We start from the raw sequence: 12,935 nt of genomic DNA, 5'->3' as shown, positions 1-12,935 counted from the left end.
TTTGAGGAGAGCGAAAGTAATATTTTGTCGGCTGGAAAAATCATGAATAGAAAAATACCCTTCTAGCAGATTTAACCATTTATCTATGACGTCTGCATCTATCTGACCCTAAAATATGGGAATGTCAAACTTAACTTGTACCTTAAAGGGTGTGGCGCTTCCAGAGTAGCTGCTGGAAGTAGATGTCTCAACCCTGGGTAGCCGCTGAAGGATCTGGGCAAAGCTATCCATCATCACATTCCTTTGTCGCTCGAGGACCTCTTCAAGCAAGATTTTGATAGGATCTCCTGCCCCCTCATCTTTCTTTTCATCCACCAAAGGAGGCCATTAGGATTTGCGAGGCTGGTCTTGCAAAGGTTTGACCGGTTCAAGCCTTAATTCCTTATATCCCGACCTCGTTGTGGACATGCAAAGAAAGACAGAGAAAGAGCAGACCGCTCTGATACCACTAATCCAGATTTAAACAGGAATGCAAAAAATTATAGATATAACCATACATAATGAGATGCAACAAAAATAATACTTCATTTCATTACTGTAAAATACTGAAATATGCTTACAAACAGAAATGGAAATAAACTAGCTAGGGCGATGGTAGCTTATCTCTGGGAAGAGATGTGGCGGCTACATGCCTCTGAAGTGTGTTACAATGAGGCTCGAAGGCCTATTTATTGTTGAGAAACAATGGAAAACCCTAAAAATCCAAAAACCTAACCCTAGAAGATGAAACACAAAACTGTGGGCCCCATTTGGCTAAATTGGTACATCAATTTCCCGGGGTCGTAACTTTGGCATACGATCTCCGTTTGACATGCACAATATCTCGTTAGAAAGATATATCTGAGAAATACAACTTTGGGAAGAGCAACATCGGTCCATGGACCCATTTTTCTCCCTGTTTTCCCAAAAACATCATTTAGGGCCTCAAAACGGCTCTAGAAGTTCAGGACCCGAAAAACTGCTAAAAATAATAAATTGTGTTACAATTAAGGAAATTGAAAAGGTGAAAGAAATAATGGTGGGGGTCCAAGTGGACTTGGTGGGTGGCCACCGATATCCACCTGGATCAATGTGCTCCCATGCAACATGTGTGTCTCATCATGAGTCTTACAACTTCCTAGGGGAATACACCTTCATATCACAAGATTTCACAAGTTCGACCAAAACCCTTAGGGTGTTCAAACATCACATATTAGCTCCTTCATTAAATATTAGCACTATTTACTTTATCTCCATCCTTTTCATCCATCGTACTATTCTCTCAACTTCTTTCCTTGCTCGATCTATACTTTGACTATATCTTTCTCGATCCATACCTTTACTTTTAGATCCATTCAACAAAATTTCACCTTATCCACATGATCTCTCATTATATCCATACATCATTCAAAAATTTCATCAATTGTCAGCCAGTTCCACTCACAATTTTAATTGACTATGCATCACTTTAAACCCTTCTTGTAATAAACTCAACAATATATAGGACAGGGGAAACCCAAAATTGTTCATGATCCACCACATTTTCATTGTTGGTGTTTTAATAATAGCCAAAAAAATATACACACTCAGTTGCCTCTTAGTCTAGCGACCTCGATAAAGGTCTCTCACAAAAAATATAACAACTATGTCATCTCCTACTCATCCCCATCACTAGGGTCTCTCGGCATTACTCTACATTGTGGCTTTTAAGGATATCACACGTACTTCGATCCATCTGTCTCAATGCCCAAACTTAGATTTGTGCCCTCACAATCACAACTCTACAGATCACTCAACTTTGCATTGTAATCCACCATATCTGGCTCCAACAACACCATCTCGCTCCCTTTGATGCTCACACACCACTGATAATACCCATCTCTCATAAGTTGTCTAACTTACATAGGCGCTCACAATCTTTCATTTCCTTGTGTTGTCTACATTGATCTAGGTTTTTCTGCAGCTTCTCCATTGTAGTGACTCTAGTGCCTCCCTCATACAGGTGGTGCACTCATACAACAGTATTGATCACTGATCTTACTGCTTCCTTTGTCTCTTTACCATTACAATGCCTTAGATCCACTTGCTTTGTGGAAACACTCTTGATCTTTAAGTCTTGCGATCTCTATTTTTCCACCATAGGCTCTGAAAACTCCAACCTGATAACAAATGTTGGGATCACATAACAACTAGAGAGATGGTGGTGTCTAAAGGCACCATTGCTTTGTTCTTAGTGGCCACTGAGATAATTTAACATTGATATTTCCAACCTTTAAATCGACTTCATCATAAATGAATACCATGGGAAAAAAACCATGGATTCCCATAAACCTGGAGCCCAAAACCACGAGTAACTTGATTGAGTCAAGTTTACCAAATCCTCCTAACAACTAGAACCTGAGTTTCCATATCATGGCAAAGTAATTAGAAGTAGGAGGAAACCACACATTAAGATAAACTTCACTTATAGGTCATCATGATTCATACAACCCCTTCCCATACCAACATCAAACTCCAAAAATAAATCCAATCCAACAAGGTTTATCCAAAAAAAGTACTATACAAATAGTTCATCTATATAGCATGCAATTGAACAATGCAAGCTTGACAAGATACAAGTCATGTTCAATAATATTTATATCCATAAATTCCTCTATGATGATATTATCATCCTTAAAATAATTTTTTACTAGAAAATAAATAATAATTAATAATAAATTTAAACATATTTTATAATTAAAATACCAACCCGATTGTCTTCTATGTTAACTTTTCTCCACCCATAACATTGAACATCGCTTACCACTTGGTGAATTAAATGATATATGACATTAATGTGATTTGTCTTAGAGTGGAAGGTGGAATTTATGGCAAAATGGATTGCACTTTGGCTATCAAAATTCAATGGATATTTTTCTTACTACAAACCTAGTTCCTCCAAAAACCTCCCCATCCAAAGAATTTCCTTGCATGCATAATTACTGCAATATACTCAACCTTAGTGGTAGAAAGAGCCACCACTTTTTGCAATTTAGATAGCCATGAGATTGTAGACCCTACAATGGTATTGATGTCGCATGTTGTGAATTTCCTAAAATCCATGCCACCTGCCATATAACCATTTCTAAATCATTTCAAGAAGGTATTAGTTCCTCTAAAGCATAAAAAATAATCAATTGAACACTTAGTGTACCTCAAAATCCATTTAACTTCATTCAAATGTTCCTTGCCTCGGTTTCCAAGAGACCTACTTACCACTCCCATTTAATGTGCAACATTACGTCGGGTGCATACTATTGCATTTAGGCTTGTAGTGTTGCATTTTGGGTTCCTAGTGTTGGAGCATATGAAATCTTAGACACATATGATTTTTCTTCAATAGAAGTGCAACATTGTTTAGTTGTTAATTTAATATGAGAAGCAAGTGGTGAACCAACACGGGGGCTTCACTAGGGTAACAATACCATACCATGTGGGTTCACATTGGGGGATATTTATTGAGGAAAAAATGACATAATATATTGGGGGATATATAGGGGGTAGAGGGTTTTTATATTGACAAGTATAAAAAAGGTAGTCCAAATTCAATGGAAAAAATATAAAGGGGTATAAAAAATGTTAATAAAAAATGGATACCAAGAATACTAGTGAAAGTAGGGGTTTTTAAATTGGGAAGGTGTATTGGGTTCATATTGGTAGGGGGTTAAATAATGTGATTTTTAGAGGTATTTTCCAATATGTAGTCAAATTAAGGGTATTGTTTAATATTCCATGAACGCATGTGATATGACATAGGTTCATTGAGTGAAGCCCTTGTGTGCACCAATAGGTTTTGCATCAGTGATATCAAAAGTTTCCAAGGTATTGTTGTTGTGACAACCAAAGTTTGTTTCTTTTCTTATCTCATATAATAATTTGCATCCCCAAAATATTCTTTGTTAGTCCTAAATTCTTCATTACGAAAGTATTATTTAATTCTTCTTTTAACCTTTTAATCACGAACTTACATTTTTTTTACAGTCAACATGTCATCAACACATAATAATAAGATAATGAAATCGTTTGTTTAATCTCTTTCAATATATGCACAATGATCTACATTTAATCTTTTAAAACCACGGTCAGCACAAAAGTGTCAAATTTATTATACCATTGAAAAGGGGACTTGTTTCAACCTATATAGACTCTTCTTCAACCGATAGACCAAATTTTCGCTACCTTTTTAAATAAAACCGGATGCTTCATATATATCTCTTTTTGCAGATCTACATGTAGGAAGGTTGTCTTGACATTTGTTTGCTCCAATTTCAAATCTAGAGGAGCTACAAAACTAAGTACTAGTCATATTAATGACATTTTAACAACTTGGGAGAATTTTTTTGTAAAATCAACACTTTGTTCTCGCCCAAATCCTTTCACCACGAACATTGCTTTAAATAATTTTATTTGATACACACACTTGTTCTTTAAAACCTTTCTTCCTTTGGGTCAGTCAACCGAATTTCATGTCTATTATCATGTAGCACTTTAATCTCTGCATGCAAAGCCTCTTGCCATTATACTAAATTTTTCTCATTTTTTGCTTATACCATGGTGAATTGGTAAATTGTTGGAGTAATTTGGGCAAGGTTGAAGATCAAACCTAGCCATTATCTTTATAATATTAAGAGTATATCTGACATCCTGTAAGCTAAATTTACTAGGAATTTATGACTTAGCAAGAGTCGATACTGCACGAGGGTGGGCACTGAAGATCAAACCTAGGAGTTATCCTTATAATATTAAGAGTATATCCAACATCTTGTAAGCTAAATTTACTAGGAATTTATGACTTAACAAGAGTCGATATTGCACGAGGGTGGGGGAACCCACTCCTGGAGCCTTATCACAAGGAGCCAAATATGTTCCCCATAGGATTTGAAACTGTGTGAAGGGGAAAACATCTCATTGTGTCAACCATTTGGTCATCCCTGGATGAGACCATCGTACTATTTTCTCACATTCAATATTCAATAAAATATAATTTTAGGGGGATACCTTTTCGAAGACTTGCCTAGTAAGCCTAAGAATTGATAAATTTTATAGTGAGATTTCTCTTAATGACTACTGAATTTGTTGTTTTTCATGTTCTTCTTCTTACTCATTTTCATTTTGTTGCAATGATAGACTAATTATTTTCAATAATGATTTATTCTAATAGAGATTGATTTTCTAATTTTTCTTAAATTTTGATACTTCCATGCCTTTGTCAATAATTTTGAACATTTATTCTCCATTAAAAAGAACATCCCTACTCCTAATAACTCCCAATTTTAGAGGATGCCAATTCCTCCACCAATAACCTAACTAGTTATTAACAAATCCTAAGAAAATGCATTTCGATGACCTTTCATCCAACTTAAACCTCTGTCCATAAAAAAAATATTAGGTTTATAGGGTCTGTAGCAGATTGTTTCTATCTTAGAAGCAATATGTCGGAACCTCTGCAAGAGCAGTTTTGTAATGCCTAAGCGCGGTGGCGACAGTTTTGTTATGAAACCAAATCTTGTTAGTCGGTCTCCAGTGTTGATCATGACGAAATCAAGAAGTTCGCTCATGTTCTCTATTTTGATGATGGGAATGTTCATCCCAGCAGCCTCGCTTTGGCGATCAACGTGAAACCTCGATCGGTTGTAAAATCCTTCAGATTTTGTGGCATAGCTTGCCAAATTATTTAAATTTCTACACGTGCCATTAAACCGGTTAGTTCTGGCATCGAACTGCTAGGCAACGAGCTCATCCAAACCCACATGGGGCTTCCAGCTGAATGGAGTAAAAACAACCCTCCGCAGGTGCATTCGATGTAAGTACAAACCGTTTCAACCAAAAAAACACACACTGGGAATGACAACAAAGGAGCGTTCACCCGGCTAGATTTCCAAGGAAAAGCCGTTCATTTTTAACCATTGGACCTTTTTAATATGAGGGCTAGCGTTTAACCGTCCATCCGATGGGAAGAAGGAAAATCCGACGGTTTCCATCCCAGTGGTAATGGGGTCGACCTACGGTAAAATTGACCAAAATAAAACGAACGTCGGGGTTAACGTAACCTAATCTGCTCTATTAACGGTTAAGACTCGGATTTCAAAAAATATTCATTCCTGCATAAATTTCCGAGACCTTATCCGGTATCAGTCATTTATTTGGGTCGTATTTACTCTCGAACGAGCTAGCACGATGCGTAGCTAAAACATCAATTAATTCAATATCTCGACACGCCTGTTGATGTGGAAGACATGTGTCAATGCAAATTTATATACATTTCTGTTTTTTGGCCGTAGTCTAACTAGACTGCTTTTTTTGCCCTATGGAAATTGCGTTTATATTTTAAAAATTTTGGTTGGAATTTTTGTAAACCCAAAAAGGTTAAATTTCATAATTTGAGGTGCTTTAAAAATTTTTCATGCTGTTGAATTTATTTTCACTATCATGATTCAAACATTGTTTTTACAAAAAAAATTTACCTAGATTCCAACTACTTTTGATCATCCCCGAACAATTCCCCTCCTGTAAACTATTCTATTTTTTTTTTTCACCTTTAATAATTTATTTATTTTTTAAATAGTAACTCCTAACTGAAGTTTATCATATCAGTTTCATCGACCTTCTTAATCAATAAAAAAATTTAAAATTTTAGAATTTCAAAATTTTTAAAATATACACATTTAAATAAAATTATTAATAATTTTAAATTCTGAAAATTTCACTTATACTATATAGAATTTGCCAAAATAATAATAATGTTAGTAATATAATCTTGGGAGCTAATAGAGTAAAGAAATGTCGTTTACGTATCAGAATGAAAGTAGAGTTGTTGAAATGTAAAAGGATGGAAAATATATTTTACATTTTAAATTATAAATAGATAAATTTATGAGATATTAAAAAATACTCAGAGAATTATATGCTATATATTTTAAATAAAACAAAACTGACGACATATGCTAAGGGATGGATCCAGTTATAATTCATTCAATAATATAATTCATCGTCAGCGTAGCGTCATCTGCAAGTAAGGTCGCCCCATTTCATTGAAGATTTAACTAAAATCTGGCCACTAGGTTTGTAATATTTCCGATGTTCTTTTCATGGAGGATTTAACTCAGACCGGGAAATCGAGGTTGCAATATTCCCAGCTTTACAATTTGGGTATTTCAAAACTGCATGATGGTTTGTGAATCAGAATTTCTGAATTGTAAATGGGTTAACATTGCAATTTGAGTGTTTCAAAACTGCATGATGGTTTGTGAATCAGAATTTCAGAATTGCAATTTAAACTATAAATTGGTTAAATTACTGAATTTTTTGTTTGCCGAAATGTAACCAAAACAATACAAATTGTTGTTTCATGCTCTACGCGGTTAATCTGTCCATCATATTTCATGAATGAATATATATATATTTTCTTTTTCAGAGAGAAAAATATCATGATATTATATTAAGAGAATATAATGGATTGTTACATATAAAACCATCATTCTGGCCGTCTCGTCTCGTAGCTATAAACAGATGGGACTAATGCTGAAAAGATCAGAAACGATACATTCCAAATGTACATAACAGATATATCAAGATAAGTCCTTTAAAAACCATCCAAAAAAGAGAGATCCACACACATATATATATAACTTTCCCCATCTTCTGAAAAGAAATACAGGCAATGTGGCTGCCCAAAACCTAGAACAAATTGAGAGTGGCTGCTGTTGGAATTCAGGAGCAGGTCCACAACGTGGAATTCTCAACAGAAAACTACGTGTGCTTGACTAAGTGATTTCAATTTAAGCTATACTCAATGAAATTAATAATTAGCAGGTGAGTTATGGAAACAAAGTGAAAGACTCAAGCCCGTCTAGCTCAGTTGGTAGAGCGCAAGGCTCTTAACCTTGTGGTCGTGGGTTCGAGCCCCACGGTGGGCGCTGTTCTTCAGTCTTTCATCCTATGTTATGTCGAAGTGAAGTATCTATGCTCATTTGTTCATCTGTATTGCTTATTCTAAAGCTCCTGTTTCGTGCGAACCGTCTGTATTTCTTTCTTATTCTCCAGCATGTGTATTTCTTATTCTCAAACTCCTATATTGGCAAAATACAGAACAAGCATCGCCAAGTTCACAAAACAAGCATCCAGGTCATGGGTTTGAAACCCGGGTATCCGAGTGTTGTTGACCATCAAGTTCCTCTTTGGGAAAAATAGAATGAGCATCCCAGATCGTGGGTTGGGACCCACGGCAGGCGGGTGTGGTTGACTATCAAGCACTTGTTTGGGCAAAACATGAAACCTAAATTTTAAAGTTTGGCCGTTGTGATTTTTTTGGTACCTAAAATTTCAAGTTTGACCGTTGTAATCTACATTTCCTAAAAATTTTATTAGACTTTGACAAAAATCATACTAGAAAATACTAGAATTTCCATTAATTTCCTGGTGAATTTGTGGCATGTAAACTACTTTGTTAAATATATAATGCAATAGATATTTTTTCAACTAAGAGTTTTCTATCAATGAAATGTGCAAAGAAAATAAAAATTATATTAAATATAAAATAATAAAAAATTAGGTTATTAAAAACTCTAGTTGCCATATTATTCAAGAAAATTAGGAGTATCAAGGAAATTGCACACAAAGCTATCCCCATACTAGTTCATCACAAGTCATGCAACCTTTTAAATCCAACTTAACTAGGTTCTAAAGTCCAAAAACAATTTTTCTATGTAGTATGCAAGAAAACAATGCAAGTTCTATAAGTATTGAGTTGCATGGCATAATAATTGACATCCATATGTGACACAAATCCTCAAAGACGTTTTTTTCACAAGAAAACACCCAACCTATGACATGCCTCATCAAACCCATACCATCTACAACTAGCATCACAGCTTTGATATTAATACATGAGACAAACCCTTCGGTAAGTAGTAGCCATGAGTAAACACCTAGGTTAAAACATGGGGGCATAAGCCCTTACCATTCACAAGAAGCACCATATTGTAATTGAAATTAATTATAGTACTGATCCCTCTATGGACATGTAAATATAAACGAGGAAAAGGCTCTAAAGAAATGTAGTTATATTTAATTACCAGTTGATAATGCAATGAAACTTGGTATAATGAAAATCATGTGAGACAAAATTTGTCAAATGCATGATTCACAAAGTCTTTACCTTCAGAAATTCTTGAGAGGCTTAGTTCAAAGTCTTTGCATTTAACAATTTTTAAGATAACAATTCTTATAGTCTTAAGAGGCTTTCACTATCACTTTCAAAATTTTCCAATCATTTGATGACTGTTCGGTATTTTCCCTATTCATTCGTTGATGACTATTGGGTATCTCTCGTCCATTGTAGTGTATTGAATGATGACATTTGAAAAGCCACTAATTTTCAAAAATGTAATTTCACCAACATAATAATAAAATGATGAAAGCTTCAATGGAATATAATAAAATGATGAAAGTTTCAATGGAAAATAAGAGTAAAATTTTTATTAAATATTGAGTATAAATTCTTGTTTCCTAAAATGGTTAGTGATCACCCTATATTATTAAGGTTGGAAAGTTCATTTTTAGGCTTTGAAACTATATTGAATTTTTAATTAATATAATAAGCATAAAATTTATATGTAATATTAAATAGTAAAAAGTGATTTTTAATTTTTAAAACAAAATTGATTTATATTAGTAATTGGTTTAATTTTACTCAAGATTTAGTAGAGATTTGTTGGACTTGTTGGTTTAAGTAATATAGTTTACACAATCAAAATATTTTGAAATTTTTTAACACACTTAATTCATTTTTACATTCAAAATATAATTTAAACTACAAAATTTTACAATTTTACAAATAATTATATTACTAAATTCTAAAAAAAAATAACACCAAAAAACATAAAATAATTAATATTAATAAAAATTAATTATATATTTAATTTTAATATAATATAATATTTATTTTAATCTAAATTTTTCTTATACCTTTATATAATATATTTATTCGATATAATTTTCTCATTTGAAAACAAGTGTTTTCAAGTTTGATCTTAGCCAAGATATCCTAACTCATTAGAACTCTAAATGTATAAATCATATTTCTCAAATTATAAAATAATTTTTTAATTTTCTCATTTGAAAACAAGTGTTTTCAAGTTTGATCTTAGCCAAGATATCCTAACTCATTAGAACTCTAAATGTATAAATCATATTTCTCAAATTATAAAATAAATTTTTAGCTTTAATGAATCTAAAATTTAATTAAATATAATTCCAAATGACATTAATTTCTTTAACTAAAAGTGATGAATTAGCCTACAATAACAGTCAGAAATAATTATCCTTAGAACAATTACAATAAAATTTTCACTTAGGTTAAAAAAACATATTATAAGAAAAAACCTCTCGAATAATTGTGCGTGTTGGTTTGACCATTTAGCTTCCAAAAAACCTTGGATATTTACCAACCAAACGTTTATTATGGGATATTATAATAGGGAAGATTACTCATTTATTTGAAAAGAATAAAATACATTTTTAAAAATAAAAATTATAAAATTAATGTGAAAATAATAAAATATATTTTTTTAAATATAAAAATTTAAAATATTTTATATAATTTAAAATTTAAATAGTATTTTATTGAAAAGTATAAATTTTTTTATTATAAATTATAAATAATTAAAAAGTAAGTTATTTATTTGTTGTAAAATTATATTAAAAATAAAAAGATTGTGTTTGTTTATTTATTTATTTATAGGAAAATAATAAGATTAATTTGTACTGGTAAAAGTTGTGAATTAAATTAATTGACTCAATATAATTTATGGTTATTTTATTAGTTAAAATTATGAATATGAATTCAATTTAAGTCCAATTTTAAAGAATTAATTTAAATTAACTTTTTCAAAGAGGAAAGTCAAATTTAAAAGTCAAATCAAATTTAGAAAAACACCATGCATTACAATGTATCTTAGTGAATTAGTCTAAGTGTTATGCATTATAATATAACTTAGTGGGTTAGTTCAAGTGTTTGAGTGTTTGAGCTTTATGTAGGAGGTATTTGGTCCAATCTTTTAAGTTAGTTGTGACATCCCCTAGTAAATTTTGTTACTTTATGTATGTGTGTAATAAATGATGATAGAGCCAAACATTTGGATTGATTATTGTAAATAATTGATTTATAAAAGAAATAATTAATTGAGGAAATTATGCACTCAGGTAAGACAATCGAGATAAGATTGTAAAGTCTTCATGATTAGAATATTTAAAGATTCTAGATAAGATAAAGGGAGGGAGATAAAGTCCCTTAGAAACAACTCAGCGGGAGAAAAAGGATGAGACTAGTTGCTTTTAAAGCACCGTGGGTGAGAAAGGAAGGTGGGCTTTAAAAGCAAAAGCCTAGGCGAGAAAGCAGTAAAGATTACAAAAGCGGGACATCACTGAATTGGAAACATTATCATAAAGAAGGAAATTAAATACCCATTGAGGAGATCAACAAGAGGTTGTTGATTCTCTAGAAATTTACAATTGAGATCAGGGGAGAACTGGAGGTAGTTTGTGGTTGGGAGGATAGTGAGATGAGGGGACATCACTGAATTGGAAACATTATCATAAAGAAGGAAATTAAATACCCATTGAGGAGATCAACAAGAGGTTGTTGATTCTCTAGAAATTTACAATTGAGATCAGGGGAGAACTGGAGGTAGTTTGTGGTTGGGAGGATAGTGAGATGAGGGGAGAACTGGAGGTAGTTTGTGGTTGGGAGGATAGTGTCTTCTAGTGCAGGTTTCTGTGCAGGCACAATTCTTTAGTTTGGCTTATGTTGTTTCATTTTATATACAAATTCAATTATGTAAACTTCTATGCAGTGTATGATGATACCTTGATAGTTGTAGTCCTAAATACAAATGATAGATGGAAATTCACTAGTTGTAGAGTGGTATATAATGTATGGGTATAGGTCAATAATGGTAAATTAACATATTTGTTACTGATTTAATCCATTACTGTTGATACCGATGCAACTGTAGATTTCTATACTAGTTGTTGAGTTACACAATTACTGCAGATTCTAATATAATTGCAGATTAATATACTGGTTATTGAGTTAAATAACTATTGTAGTTACATTTAGAGATAATCATATACATTTGCAATGTGGTGTAGCATGAAACATATATTAGATCATAATTGGAATCACATGCAATAGCCTGTACGCGAAGGAAATAAATCAAGAACTAGTATGGGCATTGACTCTGGAAGAAATGCACAAATATACACAAATCTGTAAAACTAAACACAGAAGGAAAAATTCTACAGATCTGAGTAGTAACCTTAGCATGCACACAAAATTACCTATTAGGTACCATGCAAACATTAGAAAGGAATATGAACAAAACACAACTTTAGGTTATAAATGAAACACATTTATAATTATAAGAACAATGTTAAATATGATCACATCGTGGGTTAGATGATCGATGTATAAGAATATCACCTTTACTTAATCAAAGAACATTTGTTGCTGTCAAGGATGATTAACTCCACACAAAAACTAGTCATGAGGGGAATATCGACTTCTGGGTCAAATTATTCAACTCCATGCAATTATACTTCATCAAACTTGAATTACAGTGCTGGAAACGAATGAAGAGAGAACTGCAAATCTAGGCAAAATGATCTAAAAACAAAAAGAGCTAATATACAGGAATAAATTAGTTGTAACTACTTGTTAACTTTGATATGTGTGTTTTCTTCATGCACAATAGCTAGATACCAACTGGGTTGTGCGTAAATGTTAAACATACAGCTAAAAACAATCATGTTAATTAAAAGATAATAGTAAGTCGATACATTACAAATTAGCATAAGCAGGAAGAAAGTTGTATAGGAGTCAACAACAATTAAACAAGCAAACAATACTTCAAAAGTTG

At 32.6% G+C, this 12,935-nt stretch overlaps 1 non-coding gene across 1 annotated transcript; it reads left to right on the top strand.

The window, feature by feature from the left end:
- Window positions 1–7,861: 7,861 nt before the first annotated feature.
- On the top strand, window positions 7,862–7,934 carry TRNAK-CUU (transfer RNA lysine (anticodon CUU)). Its single transcript has one exon. It is a non-coding gene; the product is annotated as a tRNA-Lys (tRNA).
- The last annotated feature ends 5,001 nt before the right edge of the window (window positions 7,935–12,935 follow it).

Source organism: Pinus tabuliformis, chromosome 7 (genome assembly GCF_031772625.1).
Source record: "Pinus tabuliformis cultivar Carrire ecotype Pingquan chromosome 7, CPIR1, whole genome shotgun sequence".
NCBI classification, from domain to species: Eukaryota; Viridiplantae; Streptophyta; class Pinopsida; order Pinales; family Pinaceae; genus Pinus; species Pinus tabuliformis.
The sequence above is the reverse complement of the archived record's forward strand: the minus strand, read 5'-3'. Positions and strand labels throughout refer to the sequence as shown.